The sequence below is a fragment of the Passer domesticus genome, chromosome 6 (genome assembly GCF_036417665.1).
Source record: "Passer domesticus isolate bPasDom1 chromosome 6, bPasDom1.hap1, whole genome shotgun sequence".
Classification (NCBI taxonomy): Eukaryota; Metazoa; Chordata; class Aves; order Passeriformes; family Passeridae; genus Passer; species Passer domesticus.
Window position 1 is genome coordinate 56,998,953 of NC_087479.1, and position 14,691 is coordinate 57,013,643.

The 14,691-nt window shown below is 40.0% G+C and overlaps 1 protein-coding gene across 5 annotated transcripts in view; it reads left to right on the forward strand.

Moving 5' to 3' along the window:
- MPPED2 (metallophosphoesterase domain containing 2) overlaps positions 1 to 14,691 on the forward strand; it is a 113,658-nt gene that overhangs the window by 80,113 nt on the left and 18,854 nt on the right. The window lies entirely within an intron of this gene.

A 14,691-nucleotide genomic window follows, 5' to 3' on the forward strand; every position in this document is an offset into this window, starting at 1 on the left:
AGGTTGCACCAACAACATGCACCAAAGGGCCCCACCTTATTTTTTAATTTTAGCTGTTAATCATTCCAATTGTGCATTCCAAAATATCCTTTTCCATGGAAACTCATTTAAAACAATTCGCTGAAGAAGGCAACCAATCAGTAGAGTCTGAAATATTTTTGGAGACCTTTTGCAAGAGAGAAAAGAGGCGTCAGCCTTCTTCCACCATGAGCAGTGAAAAGCAGCAACACATAATAAATAATGAGGCAGCAACAAATAATAAATAACGAGGCACCCACTCGCTGCAAGCAGAGCCTGCACACACAGCAAGCTGAAATTCAGCAGGGCTCTGCTTCTGGAGAGCTCCAGTGCTGCTGGCCATGGGTGCTGCTGGGGCTGCTGGGTTCTGTCCATGGGCACTGCAGCTCGGCCTTCCTTCCCCAAGGATTTCTCACCGATTTTCTCGTTTGCTTCTTTTGTGTCTGTAATGGAAGGTCCCTGTGGCTTTCAGCCTACTTTAAGGTTATTTAAGGGTTAAATCCAAGAAATTAAATAATTAATTGAAATTAATTGAATAATATTCTAGAATAAATTAAATAAATCCATTAATAAAAATAAAAAAGAAATTAAATAATAAATTAAATAAGAATAATAGATTGCCTAAAATAATCAAAATTAAGTAAAGTTAAATAATAAATTAAATAATAATTATATTAATGATTAAAAAATAAAATTATGTAATAAATAAATAACTTAAATAAATTATCAATTGAATGAATTAAAGAAATAGTTAAAAATAAGTAAGATTAAATAATAAATTAAATAATTAATTAAATAATTAATGAAAATAAGGTAAGAAAATGAATCAAATACCAAATCAAATAAATAATAATCAATTGAATAAATTAAATAAATAATTGAAATCAAGTGACATTAAATAATAAATTAAATAATGAATGAAAAAATAAATAAATCAAAATAAATGAATAAACAGGTGAAAAACCTGGATGTGGCACTCGGTGCCATGGTCTGGGTGACGAGGTGGTGTTAGGTCATAGCTTGGGCTCAAGGAACTCAAAGGTCTTTTCCAATCTAGTTAATTCTGTGGTTCTGTCGCAGAAGCATCATGCTGGATTGTGCACTGAAAACCTTAGATAATCAGAATTTTGTAGCAGCTGACCTTACAACACGGTCAATTAAATCTTTCTGTCTGAGGTTAGGTCAAGAAGAAATTGTACCCATTTACAGTGATCGAGGTTTTTCTTTTGTTGCTGTTCTTAACTCTCCTTTCAAGAAGAATTAATCACTTCTGGAGGTGTGGTATGTAAGATAATTTAAAAGTTGGTCTGACTTCTCTTTCAAGTGACAAGAAGGTGAACATCGGCGTGAGCAAAGCTGTTATTCTAGCTGGAATAAATAGTGGGGGTGGAGGGGGTTGTGACTTTCACATCGCAGCTTTCACTTTGCTCCTAATAATATTGCACTTTCTTCTCACCTCACTCTGGTGGTTATATTTCAGTTGAAGTCGTTTTTACTTCAGCAGAAGCTGACAAGAAAGGGCAAACTTTGCGAGGAAGCAGGAGCTGCTCATTTTGATATTCTGTCCCAGCAGCTGGATTTATTTTTTTCCATTGGGGTGGTGATTCAAGGCACAGGGCTCTGAGCACAGGGTCCTGTTGTGCTGCTGAGCCTGGGGAGCTGTGCAGGTGGTAAAACTGCAGGTGAAGTCTGCACTCCGTGGTCTCTGTGCTTGATTTCTCAAATAAGGGCTGAAAGCAGGGGGATGAGTCCGTCCTGCAAATTGTGGTGTGAAAAATGTCACTTGTTAAAGCAGCTCCTCTGAATGGGTGTCAGTAATGGTGTGTTTGTGGAAACATGGTCTCCTTCCACTCCCTTGCTGTGTTTTCACTATTCATATCTACTCTCTTACCTTTTTAATGGAGATTTTATGTAAATAAAAGGTAACATGCCACTAATCCTTTGTGTAAAATTTTACTAACTCTAAAGAAGGTGTGGCTTTGTAAGCCAAGTGGGGTCCTGAGCTTATTTCCATTGACTTCCATGAGCATTTTGTCTTTCTGATACCACCTTTATGGATTTCCAATGCTTTAGTGTCATTGTCATTAATGAAATGTGTTTTGCAATAACTCTGCAGTAAATGTCTTGCCAATACCCACCTCAATTAAATCTTGTTCCACTTCAAATCCTTGGGCAGAGCTCTCCTCGTTTCAGAGGAGACGAGGTCTCAGTGTCTGTGGCTGTCAGAGCTGGGATGAGGAGACAGAGGAACATTATATCCCCCCTCCCAAGACAAACAGGGAGACTGTTTGGATATATCTTGCAGTCGAGCAGAAGTTAAAACCTTGCACAAACCTTGCCTTGTGTGCCTGGTGCTCTGCAGCTAAAGGAAGCCATTGTGCCTGTAGAGGTTTTGGTGAGCACGTGCTCAGAGGTTAAATGGGAGATCATGAAACACGGGGAATGGCAAAGTTTTTTTAAGGATAAATTGCTTAACTAAGAAGTGACACCTAAATTATTTTTACTTTTAACTTAATAATTAACCACTTGTGGCCCACAGGGTGGAATTTTTTATCTAATTACACAATACCAACCATGAAGCAGAAAGTGAAGAAGGACCAACCTCTACTCTAAAACCTCTATCTTACTTTATATATTATTTATATATTACTGTATTCTAAAACCTTAAACTCTTAAGTTTTTTACTATGTCATATTACACACTTTTATTTCAACTACACACCCATAATCTCAATTTTATCATTCAATTTTAGCAACCTTTTCTACAGCCTCGAGTGAAATGTAATATTGTCTTAGGAGTCAGTGCCTGTCAGCACAAAACGTCTAAAATTCTCAATAACCAGAGTTCTAACAGCTAGGAAGCAGTATCTGATTTTGGTATCATGCTATAAAACATGGCACTTATTATAAATAAATGTACTGTTCATCATAATGAACTATCAAATAATTACCCTGTGTGAACTGCATTTCATAATTTAGTTTCTTTAAATGTGCTAAAACGTATATCTGCTCCCATGAATACTGTGAGCAGAAGCCCCTGATAATTAAGTCATTTTCTCTTTGGGAAGAATAGAATTACCATCTAAAATATTTATAGGAAATATTTCAATGACTGCACCAAGTTCACTTTGAAATCACCATTTCCTATAGCTTGAGTTCAACAGCAGTTAAAATATCTTTGTGTAACACTAGAAGAAGTTAAAAGTGTTATTGGTCTCTATTTTATCATGAGTTCTATTGTCAGTGACAAAATTCCCAAATGTACCAAACAGAGAGGAGAAGGAGAGCAGAAAAGAGGCATTTGATTATTGATTATTAGATTTCTGAATAAAGAAAATGTCTGATTAGTAAAGTTTGGGATTGAAAAGTTGAGATAAAAAACTAAGATGACCAGGATTTTTGGTGCTGAGCTACAAAATTGGCCTAGAACTCACTAGATGCATTTTTCAGCCCTGGAAAACTTTCTGAGTCTGGTCCTCTGAGTCTCATCCAAAGCTCCTTGAAGCCAATAGGATTTTCCCACTGATCTCAGTAGGCTTTAAATCATGTGTTTGATCCTGGAGATGAGAAAAAATTTAAAATGCTGTACTTGGAATTCTGCCTGAGTCAGGACTGCCGATTTACCCTGTGAAATACAGCATGCAGGCTCAGCCATGTCTGCATCTTGATGCCAGCTTGGGCATCTAAATAGCTCAGAAAAAGATATTGGAGTCTCCAGGCCTGTAAGAATTTGAAAAAGGCTTTGTCTTTATGTCTTCTTTGCAGCTATGGTTTGAAAAGTCATGTTAATGCTGTGTTTTCCTGTGTTTTTTCAGTATTTCAGTGCATTATTTAAAGAGCTTCCTTACATTGAATAGGTTATCAGTTCATTATGCAGATGAAAAATAAAAGATTAAGGATGGAAGTTAGCTCTCTCTGAAATCAGTAGCATTTGCTCTTCAGTTCTGTAAAGAAAGGATGTAATTTGAAAAGTTAATTTGGAAGACAAAGGCACGGGCAATAAAATTTCATACTGGAGGACTAAAATTAATAGAGTACCCTTCTAATTCTGACTGCTTTTCAGCCCTACAGTTACTTGTTGGAGATGTAAACACAACTATTTGGAACAGTATATGAAGTGCCTCTGAAATTCTTAAAAACTATCAAAACATTCAAGAAATAAATTTAATTCAAAAAGAAATTGTTTTTCAGTTTCTGCTTGTGCTGCAGCCCCGTGCAACCATGCTTTGGGAGGGTAAGGGAAATATCTAATCCACACATCACCTTTAGAATAAACCTATTTGTAATGTGGGTTGAAGAAGAGAGATTTTTAAGCTAAATTGTGTGGACTGAAAGCATCAATGCTGAATATTTTATGTGAAGCTTGTCAAGGGCCCTTACTAAAATAGCTTAAAAGCAGTATCACAGTTGCCTTCTTAGAAGCATTGCACACAAGAAGCATGTTGAGGGGTTTTCAATATTGCCAGAAGTTGACATATATATTTTTTTAGGTGTCAGATTTTATGTGCTGTATATATATGTGCATGCTCGTGTGAACAAACACCTATCTCGCCACATTTCTGCAGAAGCTTTATTTTATATAATGTATCCTGTCCCTTAAGGTACAGTCAGTTTGGGGTTGGAGCCTTGATATTGTTTTTTTTTTAATTTTTATTTAGAAGTTGCAGTGTGAAACTAAGCAAGAGTTAGCTGCTCCCTGTTTTCATGGAAGGAGACTGAAAGCAGCACTTGCAATCCATCCCAGCTGCTTTACACATTGTACCCTTTGCAAAAAGGGCTTTTCTCTCTCTCTGTTGCCCATAAGGGAGCCAAGGAAACTGCACCAAATATTTGACTTCTGAACAGCTGAATCTAGCTGCAGTATTAATAGTCTATTAGTATTAATAGACTTGCATGCACTGTAGCTGATGAAAACAGGTCATGTTTGGTACTGATGCACTGCAAGAAATAAACTTACCTCTCTAAGGGTGTCATGAAAGTGATTGAAGCACTGCAAAATGTTAAATACAGTGGGAAAATGACTGATTGTGTTTTAAACACTTGGCCAATTCATCTGGCCAAACACACCTTGCAATGAGGCAGCTAGGCAGATGCACGACAGTGAATACTGCTCTCCCCTTTACAAATTCTATAAATTTTATAAGTTTGCAGGCAGAAATTGAGCTGCTCTAACAATTTGGTGAACAAAGTTTGGTAGGGCTCGTAGGTTTTGATGTGCAAAGTGTGTCAAACTCCTTCAGCATGCCAAATCCTCATGCTGATTCCATTGCTTGATTGCAATTGCCCAGCACATAATGCAGCCTCTTCCCTATTTCTGGGTACAGGTAGATGTGAGAAAATAGATGGACTGTGCTGCATAGAAGTATAATAATATTGCATAGAAATATAATAGATGCACTGTGTTTCTGCAGGCACATGTGTAGGAGAAGTTGAGGCTATTCCTCTAGTTTTCTGTTTGGTTTTTAAAGAGTATTTTGTTCATACCTTCTGAATAGAGCTTTCTGAGGAAGTTTTTTTTAACCGCTCGTATTGGTCAAAATACAAGTTGGAGCAAAATATTACATACAAGTTAAATATACAAGTTAGAATATTACTGGAGTATTGTATAAATTGAATTCACCATCCCAGCAGTCTTCCCTTTCCCTTTTTTCTCTCAGGTGTAGCAAGGGAAGCTAAGCCAAGGAGAAAGCCAAGCTTACATTACTGTAAGCTGAGGAAATGGCTCTGGCTGTGGGTCTCCAGGTACAATCTGCTGCATCCCTGGAAGAGGAGAGTTTCAGGTGGATCCCACTGAGCTCTGAAAATATACCCCCAAAATATGGTGTACCTCATTTGTGTCATCTCAGCCATGGAAAATTCTGGCTATCTGGGGCTTCAGTTTTGTACTTTTAAAGAAAAGAATTGTGCAGATGAACTTCTTCAGGAGAATGTAGCCAAAATATGGTGCAGGACTTGATTTTTACCCTGCCTTCCACTAAAATTTTGTTTCCTAATGCTTGTAAAAGACATCACGGTGACCTCTGGGCTTTATTGTGCCAGTCAAAATTATTTCTTCTGATGATAAAGGCAGGGGAAGGCTGAGTAACAGCTTGTGCTGGGGAATGGCAGGCAGCAGGGCCTTATAAAGAGGATAGCATGCAAAGTTTGAAAGTGGATGCTGCTAATAGAAATGCACCTTTTCATGTCTTCTGTGCTCTCAGAAGCAAAGCAACATCCAAGAGCGGGACAGCAAGAGATGACTTATTGAAAAATAAATCATGAGTGAAATTTCCAGCCCTGGCTTGGGTGAGAGCAGCAATTCACACGCTGGTGGAGGTTGCTGCATACCAATGCTCCCTGCTCCTTTCAGCAGCAGGAGTCACTGCAGGGAGTGGCAGCTCTGCCTGTCTGCTGAGGGCAGGCAAACAGCAGGGGCAGAGTGAGCAGTGCCTCAAATGGGACAGAGGAAGCAATATCCAGGTGGGAATTGCTAATGTAACCCCATCTCCCATTTGTTGTCAGCTCTGTGGCATGAGCAAGCCTATATAAAGGAGCTGCCTTTTAGAGGAACAAGATTATTATTTCACTACAGCAGGATTTAGCAAAGAGAAACCCTAGATCACAGTTTGGTCTGAAAGTTGTCACTGTAGTTGATAGGAATTTGTAAGTTAGGGCAGTGAGAAATGTTCCTGTGGTCTTCCTGCTGCCACTGAGGGGATATCTGTAGGTTCTGAAATCCCTGTGAGCAGGAGGCATCTCCTACAAAAATGTTTTCTGAAGGATGTTTGGTTTTTTTACCACTACCATCTAGGTCTCAGTCTATTAATCTGCATAAAATATGTATTATGGTCACTTAATCTCCGGTATCCCAGGGTATTTGTTGCTGTCAGAATCTGATAACCTGTGGTAAGAAAGCAAAAAAATGTGTGCAAGATTTGACCCTTAGTGGTGGTTTTAAATGATATGAGTATTTATATACATACATACAAAGTTTCCTTTGCTCATGCTCAATATTTCAACCTGTGTGAAGTCACATTACTGAGTTTCTCTCTGTTACCATCAGTACCTGGGAGTGGGCCAGGAGCCAGGGGCCAAAGTGAATTTTCACATTTGCCAGGCATGGTTCACTGGAGAAAGCAGCTCTGTTGTTTTCTTGTGTCTTTGCTCATCTGTCATTGTGGCAATGCATAGTGACATTTCAAACTGCTAGCATGGAAATAAGATAAAAAGTGTTTGGGACAACTGGGAAATTTCATTTAGACAGAATGTCAGACCCTGCTCTCCAGCGAAAATCCTGTAGGTTTACCATGTCCAGCTTTGAGATATCATTTGATGTGAAATTAAATCAGAGGCCAGCCAGGAACAGGGAAGCATTTGAGCCTGTTCACTTTTGGTTTGTTGAACATTCTGGTGCTCCTGATGGCTGTGCCTTGCAGGGGTAAGTTACCCCTTAAATGGATAACCATTTACAGAGGAGTTTTGAAAACAAGACTCCCACAGAAATGTCTTTTAATTCTTCACCTGGATGTTTGAAAAGTGTTAAATCTGCAAAGTGCTTTTTTTGGCCCTCATTGTTGCCGTGGATAGAGCCAGTGCTGGCTCCCAGTGACTTTGCTTTGCACAGTAACCTGACACTGATATTTCAGGACAAGCAGGCACCAGCGTGGCTCCTGAATGGGTGGCTTACACGTATTCATAAACTCTGCCATTCATTTCTCTGACATGGAAAAAAGGGTAGGGCTGCTTTCATCCAGCTGCCAGCCCTTTTATCTCCAAAGAGTCAAATTTCAGGAAGCCTTTCTGCCTAGGTCACAATTTCAAAGGGGCCTGTAATATTTTCAAAGGTTAACATCTTAATTCTCCTCATTTTAATTTCTTTTCCCACTGAGAAGGCAAAACAAAGAAGCCCCCCCAAAACAAAAGAGAAGCCAATGAACAGACCTAAAGCCAAACACAGGTTTGGAGACGTGGGGCTTAGTAAAAATGTCTTTAGTGGAACTTCACTTCCTACTATTGAGGACAGCACATTGTTAGAGCTGATGCAGTGTTTATACACTTTGTGGTTATGGCTGTAGTCAGGGCTATTGTTGGAGGATGTTATACAGACATTTATCATGGTATGTCAGTAAACCCATTGTAAAAATGTCCTAGTAGTTAAATGAGGCTTAGATTTAATGAGGCTGTAAGAAAGGACCATTTTTTAATCATACTGTAAATAAGGTTCCTGTAGCAATGTCATTGGGATTAACGTGCAGGTTTTCCTTTTGTTTCAAAATAAGAGCAATATCTCCATGAGGTTAGGCAGGCATTTTAGGAATACACTCTTGCAAAGCCTTTGGAGCAGGAGGTTGGTGGTCATACTACACGAAGTTTCTAGATGAAGTTGTGACACTACAAAAAATTCAGACCTCCCCTCCTAGAAGCTAATAGTGCAATGTAGGTAATAAAACCCTAACACCAACAGAATACAGTGGTGATGGCTAATTAATGCACTGCCAATGACAGAAAACCCTTTTCAGTACTTTTTAAAAAGATACTCAGCATAGTCCCAAATTTCTGCACTGTTCCATTTGCTAACAGTGAACTGACATTAGCATCAACATTTATTTTCCTTGTAGCTGTGGAATCAGTCATCTAAAGCTTTAAAAGGTAGTAATTTTAACTACATTTTAGCTTTCTGCATTTGTTTTCAATCTAATGTATTTTCTGTGCAGTATAGGGGCTGTGCCTTATGGTTAAATTACAAAGTATGAAAGCGTAAGGGAAAATATATTTTTTACCATTCAAAAGGGCCAACAGCAGATTATTAGGACAGGAAGAGTGTCTTTATTGTTCTTCATCTTTTTCTTTTACAGCAGAAGTGCATTATTCTCTTTAAAGCTGTAGTTTGGTGGTAAAGCTGTGAGTTTTGCTGTCAGGGAAGCAGCTCCTGCCTTGAACAGCCAGTCCCACATTTGGGCTGCTTGAAGTTTTGAGCCCCCTAAATCCAAACATCCAAAAAAGATCTTCCCATTTTTGTCACAAGGGGTGCTGTCAGTGGCCTCACCTCAGGCTCAGCAGGAAAAGAGAGTGGTGCCTGTGGCAGGGGGAGGCTCAGGAGAGGAGCAGGATGTTTTGCTAACAGAGAAAAACACCTTTCTGCAGCCTCTGTAGGTGGAAGTGTGCCTGCCCACTTGCAGGGAGCTGTTATTGATACCTTAACGAAGGGAAGGGAGCACTGTTGGGCTAAGAATGATTTATTGCTCAGATAAACATCAGCCTCGGAGGCTGTGAGATTTTAGAGGAGCAAGAACTCGGCCACAGCTCAGAGTAGTCACAAATTTTTTCATTACATTTTTCATATAGAATTTTCTAATCCAATGGAAAGTTGCCGCAAAGTTTGGTTTGTTTTCCGAACCTATCACCTTCACTTAATTCTGCTGTACCCTGGATACTTTTATCCAATGGGCTGCTATTAAATGTACACACACATGTTTTAGTATAACATCTAAACTTTTCTCTTACTCCATACTATTACATTGCTACACTATAAACCCTTCATCATCTTACCAATACAGTTTCTCATTACTTAAGGCATATTCTTACAAATATAGAAACATCAATTTATCATTTTTCTGCTTAATGTCTGTGCACTTTTATTTTTACGTCAACCCAAGGCTGCAAATCAAACCCTCCAGTGTCTGTGGAAGTTTCTGTCTTTCCATTTCCTGCAGGGGCAGCTGTTCCCAGAGGGAAGGCAGGGCCAGCCCGGGCTCCTGGGTCACCCCAGTCAGACACAACTTGGTTCTCAATCACCTTGTTCCAATTCTAGTACTGCTGGCTTCAGGAGAAAGACCCAGACAATGCAGAAAACAAAAAGATAATTCGGGATGAGGATATTTTAAGCCACAGTAGCTTTCCTTTTCCACCAAGGAAGATTTTGACTCAGCTGGGGACTTGCTTGCCCTGTTTTTGCCTGAGGTTTCCCTTTGGGAACACATTTCCTTTCAGCTGCTTAAACCTTCTTGGTGGCATTGCTAGGGTAGTGATTCCAAGTGCTTCCTCCTGCAAGAGCAGATTCCTGCAGCTCTCTATTGAGAAGGCTATTTAATGTTAGCTCGCTATTCATTTGGAAATAATGGGGGGGGGAAATAATTAAAATGGCTTCAGAAAGTAGTTAATTATAAAGCCTACCATGGCCTGAAGTATAAAATACATTGCAGTCTGAGAAATCATGTAGAGGAGCATTGATAAAATAATTAATTTACAATTTTATGTATATCACCCACACAGCAAATGCCTTGGCTGCTGCTGAGATGAGTCCAGTGCCCTTCAAAAACTGAGCATCTCTCGTATCTCCCACTCACTCCCTTTGAGATATCCTGGTTTTCTTCTTTACTCTGGGCACGCATTTTGTGTTAAGAACATCAATTTTGGAGAAAGGCTTTGGGTGAGAAATGCAGTCCTCTCTGTGTTTACTTTAGCATTATTTTAGCACTGTTTTGTGGGGCCGGGGCTGAGCTTTTCGTGCCTGCTCTGGCACAGACCTGAGTGCTGCCAGTGCTGTGCCTGCTTCACCTGGTGCACCCTGGCTCAGGTAAGCCCAGCTCCTGTGCTGCCCTGGAGCATCTCCCAACCCTCAGAGCGCATCAGAGACGTGCTGGCCTCCCATCAAGGCAATCCTTCAAGTTCAGCACTCTTGCACCAAATTTAGGGGTTTTTCTAGAGGCATAAAATAATGCAAAGGCTGACTTCTAAGTGCAGGAAAAGAGCTGGTGGGTTTTGGTATTTTAAGGGTGAAGTAAATTAAAAGCAAACAAACCAACAAAAACAAAACCACAAAACCAAACCAAACAAACAAAAAACAACAAAAAAGTAGAAAATCCCAACCAACAAACAAACAAGGGAAAAACAACAGAAGGGGCAGGAGGCTCGCAGAGTGGCTTTTTTGCTTCTTTTTGTTTTTTTGTTTGGTTGTTTTTTTGTTTGGTTGGTTTGGAGTTTTTGTTTATTTGTTGATGGATTTTTTTTTGTTTTTCTTTGTTTTGGATTTTTTGTTTTCTTGTTTATTTGGTTTTTTTTTTGTTTTACGTTTTTGTTTTTTTGTTTGGTTGATTTTGTTTTTTCTCCTTTTTCTTGTTTTGTTTGTGTTTTTTTGTTTTTTGTTTTGTTTTTGTTGGTTTTCTGTTTGTTTGGTTTTGGTTTTTTTCTCTCTTTTTTTTTTAGTTGATTTGTTTGTTTCTTTGTTTTTAATTTACTTTTGAAGAAAGGAGTATGTGTCCCTTGCAGGCTCAGGTTCTGTGCTCGCAGCCCAGCCCCACCTGGGCTCAGTGATGTCACCCCACACTCTGCGAGCCTCCTGTCCCTTGTGTTGTTTTTTCCTTGTTTGTTTGTTGGTTGGGTTTTTATCTTTTTTTGTTGTTTTTTGTTTGCCGCTTTGGGTTTTTTGGGTTTTGTTTTTGTTAGGTTTTTGTTTGGTTGGTTTGGGGTTTTTGGGTTTTGTTTTTGTTGGGTTTTTGTTTGTTTGTTTTCCCTTTTTTGTTTGTTGGTTGGGTTTTTCTCCTTTTTTGGTTGCTTTTTGTTTGTTGGTTTGGGTTTTTTGGTGTTTTTGTATGTTTTTTTTTCTTTCTGTGTTTTTGTTAGGGTTTTTTGTCTGTTTGGTTTGGTTTTTTGTTTGTTTTTTTCCTTTTTTGTTTCCTTGTTGGTTGGGTTTTTCTCTCTTTTTGTTGTTTTTTGGTTGGCTGGTTGGTTTTTGGGGTTTTGTTTTTGTTGGTTTGTTTGCTTTTTGTTGGTTTTTTGTTTGTTTGTTTGTTTCTAATTTACTTTGGAAGAAACTGGCACATGTCCTGTCCCCCCTGTGCTCGGTGGCTGTCACCCCACACTCTGTGAGCCTCCTGCCCCTTCTGTTTTTTCCCTTGTTTGTTTGTTGGTTGGGTTTTTCCTCCTTTTTTGGTTGTTCTTTGTTTGTTGGTTTGGGGGTTTTGAGGTTTTTGTTGGGTTTTTGTGTGTTTTTTTGGTTTTTTGTGTGTTTTTGTTGGGGTTTTTTGTTTGTTTGGTTTGGTTTTTTGTTTGTTTCTTTTTTTTTCTTGTTTGTTGGTTGGGTTTTCTCCCTTTTTTGTTGTTTGTTGTTGGTTTTTGGGGTTTTTGTTGGTTTGTTTGCTTTTTTGTTTGTTTGATTGTTTGATTCTAATTTACTTTTGAAGACACTGGCACATGTCCTGTCCCCCTGTGCTCGGTGTTGTCACCCCACACTCTGTGTGCTTTTCCTGCCCCTACTGTTTTTTTTCCCTTGTTTGTTTGTTGGTTGGGGTTTTCTACTTTTTTGGGGTTTTTTTTTGGTTGGTTGGTTGGTTTTTGGGGTTTTGTTTTTGTTGGTTTGTTTGTTTGTTTCTAATTTACTTTTGAAGACACTGGCACATGTCCTGTCCCCCCTGTGCTCGGTGGTGTCACCCCACACTCTGTGTGCCTCCTGCCCCTTCTGTTGTTTTTCTCTTGTTTGTTTGTTGGTTGGGGTTTTCTACTTTTTTGGTTGTTCTTTGTTTGTTGGTTTGGGGGTTTTGAGGTTTTTGTTGGGTTTTTGTGTGGTTTTTTGTTGTTGTTGTTGTTTTTTGTGTGGTTTTGTTAGGTTTTTTGTTTGTTTGGTTTGGGGTTTTTTTTCTGTTTTTTTTTTTTTTTTTTGGTTGGGTTTTCTCCCTTTTTTGTTGTTTGTTGGTTGTTTTTTGGGGTTTTGTTTTTGTTGGTTTGTTTGTTTTTAATTTACTTTTGAAGAAACTGGCACGTGTCCTGTCCCCCTGTGCTCGGTGGTGTCACCCCATACTCTGTGAGCCTCCTGCCCCTGGTGTGCCTGGCTCCTGCCTGTGCAGGTTCTGACACCCAGTGCTTTATCAAACACAGCCTGCTTGGCACCTATTAGGGCTGATCTCAGCATTGCTAATAAACAGCAACATCAAGGCCATATTTTCTGGTTCCTGTCAGAGCCCTGCTTTCCTGGGTGAAATAAAAGTCCCATTAACATGCTCCTCCTCATGGGCTCTGACAGTTTGATTAATTAGGCCCCCTCTTTAGATGACCTCTGCACTGACACGACAAGGAGGTGAATATAAAATGAACAGTTTGCCCACATAATGGCCTGCTGCAAGTTTCAGATTTTTATCAGATCAGCCTCAAGTCCTGGGCCTGTACTAAAACCCCCAGTGTACAGCAATATATGGCTGTGGGTTATGAACTGCAGGCTTTACAGCATGCTTAAGGAATTAAAACCAAACCAATCCTAGCCATCCTGATATATTGACTTCTTCTCTAAGAATTAATCTTTCCTTTACTCTTCTGGCCGTACAATACAGATCTAATTCATTTACATTATCAAATAAAATGACCTTTTGTTTTCAAAGGGTTTTTTATTGCCAGAAAATACAGTATGTTAACTCTGTGGTTATTCGGCCTCCCATAAAATACTAATGTAAAGCCATTATTCTAGTGCCACTCTATTTAAATGTCAGTCTGCCTTTCTGTTATAAACCACCAGTTCATAGGCTGGTAACTCATCAGTAAAAAATTTACTTCAGCTGGGAACTGGTAATATGAGCTCACAACTTTTCTTTGAATGCCTCTTTTTAAAAAAATTATGAGTATATAATATCCTAAGGGGTGAATATGTAATTGTGGCACAACAGCATGGCTGGAGCACCTCTCCTGCAGAGATAGGCTGAGAGAGTTGGGCTTGTTCAGCCTGGAGAAGAGAAGGCTCCAGGGTGACCTTCCAGCTTTCCAGTGCCTAAAGGGGTTACAGGAGAGCTGGAGAAGGACTTGGACAAGGGCAGGGAGTGACAGGACAAGGGGAGTGGCTTCAAACCACAGAAGGCAGGGTTAAATACAGGGAAGAAATTCTTTACTGTGGGGATGGTGAGGCACTGGCACAGGCTGTCCAGAGCAGCTGTGGCTGCCCCATCCCTGGAAATGTTCCTGGCCAGGTTGGATGGGGCTCCGAGCAACCTGGTGCTGTGGAAGGTGTCCCAGCCAATAAATGTCGTAAAGAAAAAGCAGCTGAAAAGACTGGAGAGAGCATTCAGAATCCTGGAGGCAAACAGCATTATTTTAATTGAAAAGGATCAGTTTAAGCAGTGGGTCACTCCTTTTTGTTGCCTTCAAGGTTAAACAAGGAACTCTGGTGACAACTGCGTCATTTACACAGCATTTCATCTTAAGGTTCCCCACCTTGGTGTTGTCCTTCTGATGCCTTGTGCAGGCTGAACTAGAGCAGAGGCTGGGCAGAGCTACAGAATAAAGCAGGGATTCATTCCAAGGATCTCCTCCATGGATGCACCTTGGGCAGCACCAGAGCCCAGCCAGGGCTGCACCCAAGATGAACCCAAATGGCCCCAAAATGCACGAGCGCTGCCGGGGTCTCTCCCTGGGCTCAGCTCTGCTCCATGTGCACATTGCAGTTCAGTGTCCAGTTCCAGCTGCAGCCCCTGCAGTCCCATCCTGCTTGTTTTTCTCTCTGCAGCCCACGGGGTTTGTGCTCTTGGGCTGAGATTGGGATCATTTGTCCTTGGTGCCCAGCTGGAGCAGGAATTGTTTTGTCTCCCTGCTCTGTGCACAGAGCTCACCATGCCCTCATGTGAAGCCCAGACCCACACACTAAAGCAGCACAGAATGTGAGAAATAGCAAAGCTAAAATGTTTTATTGTATAGCTTTTTCTTCAAAAGCTATAAA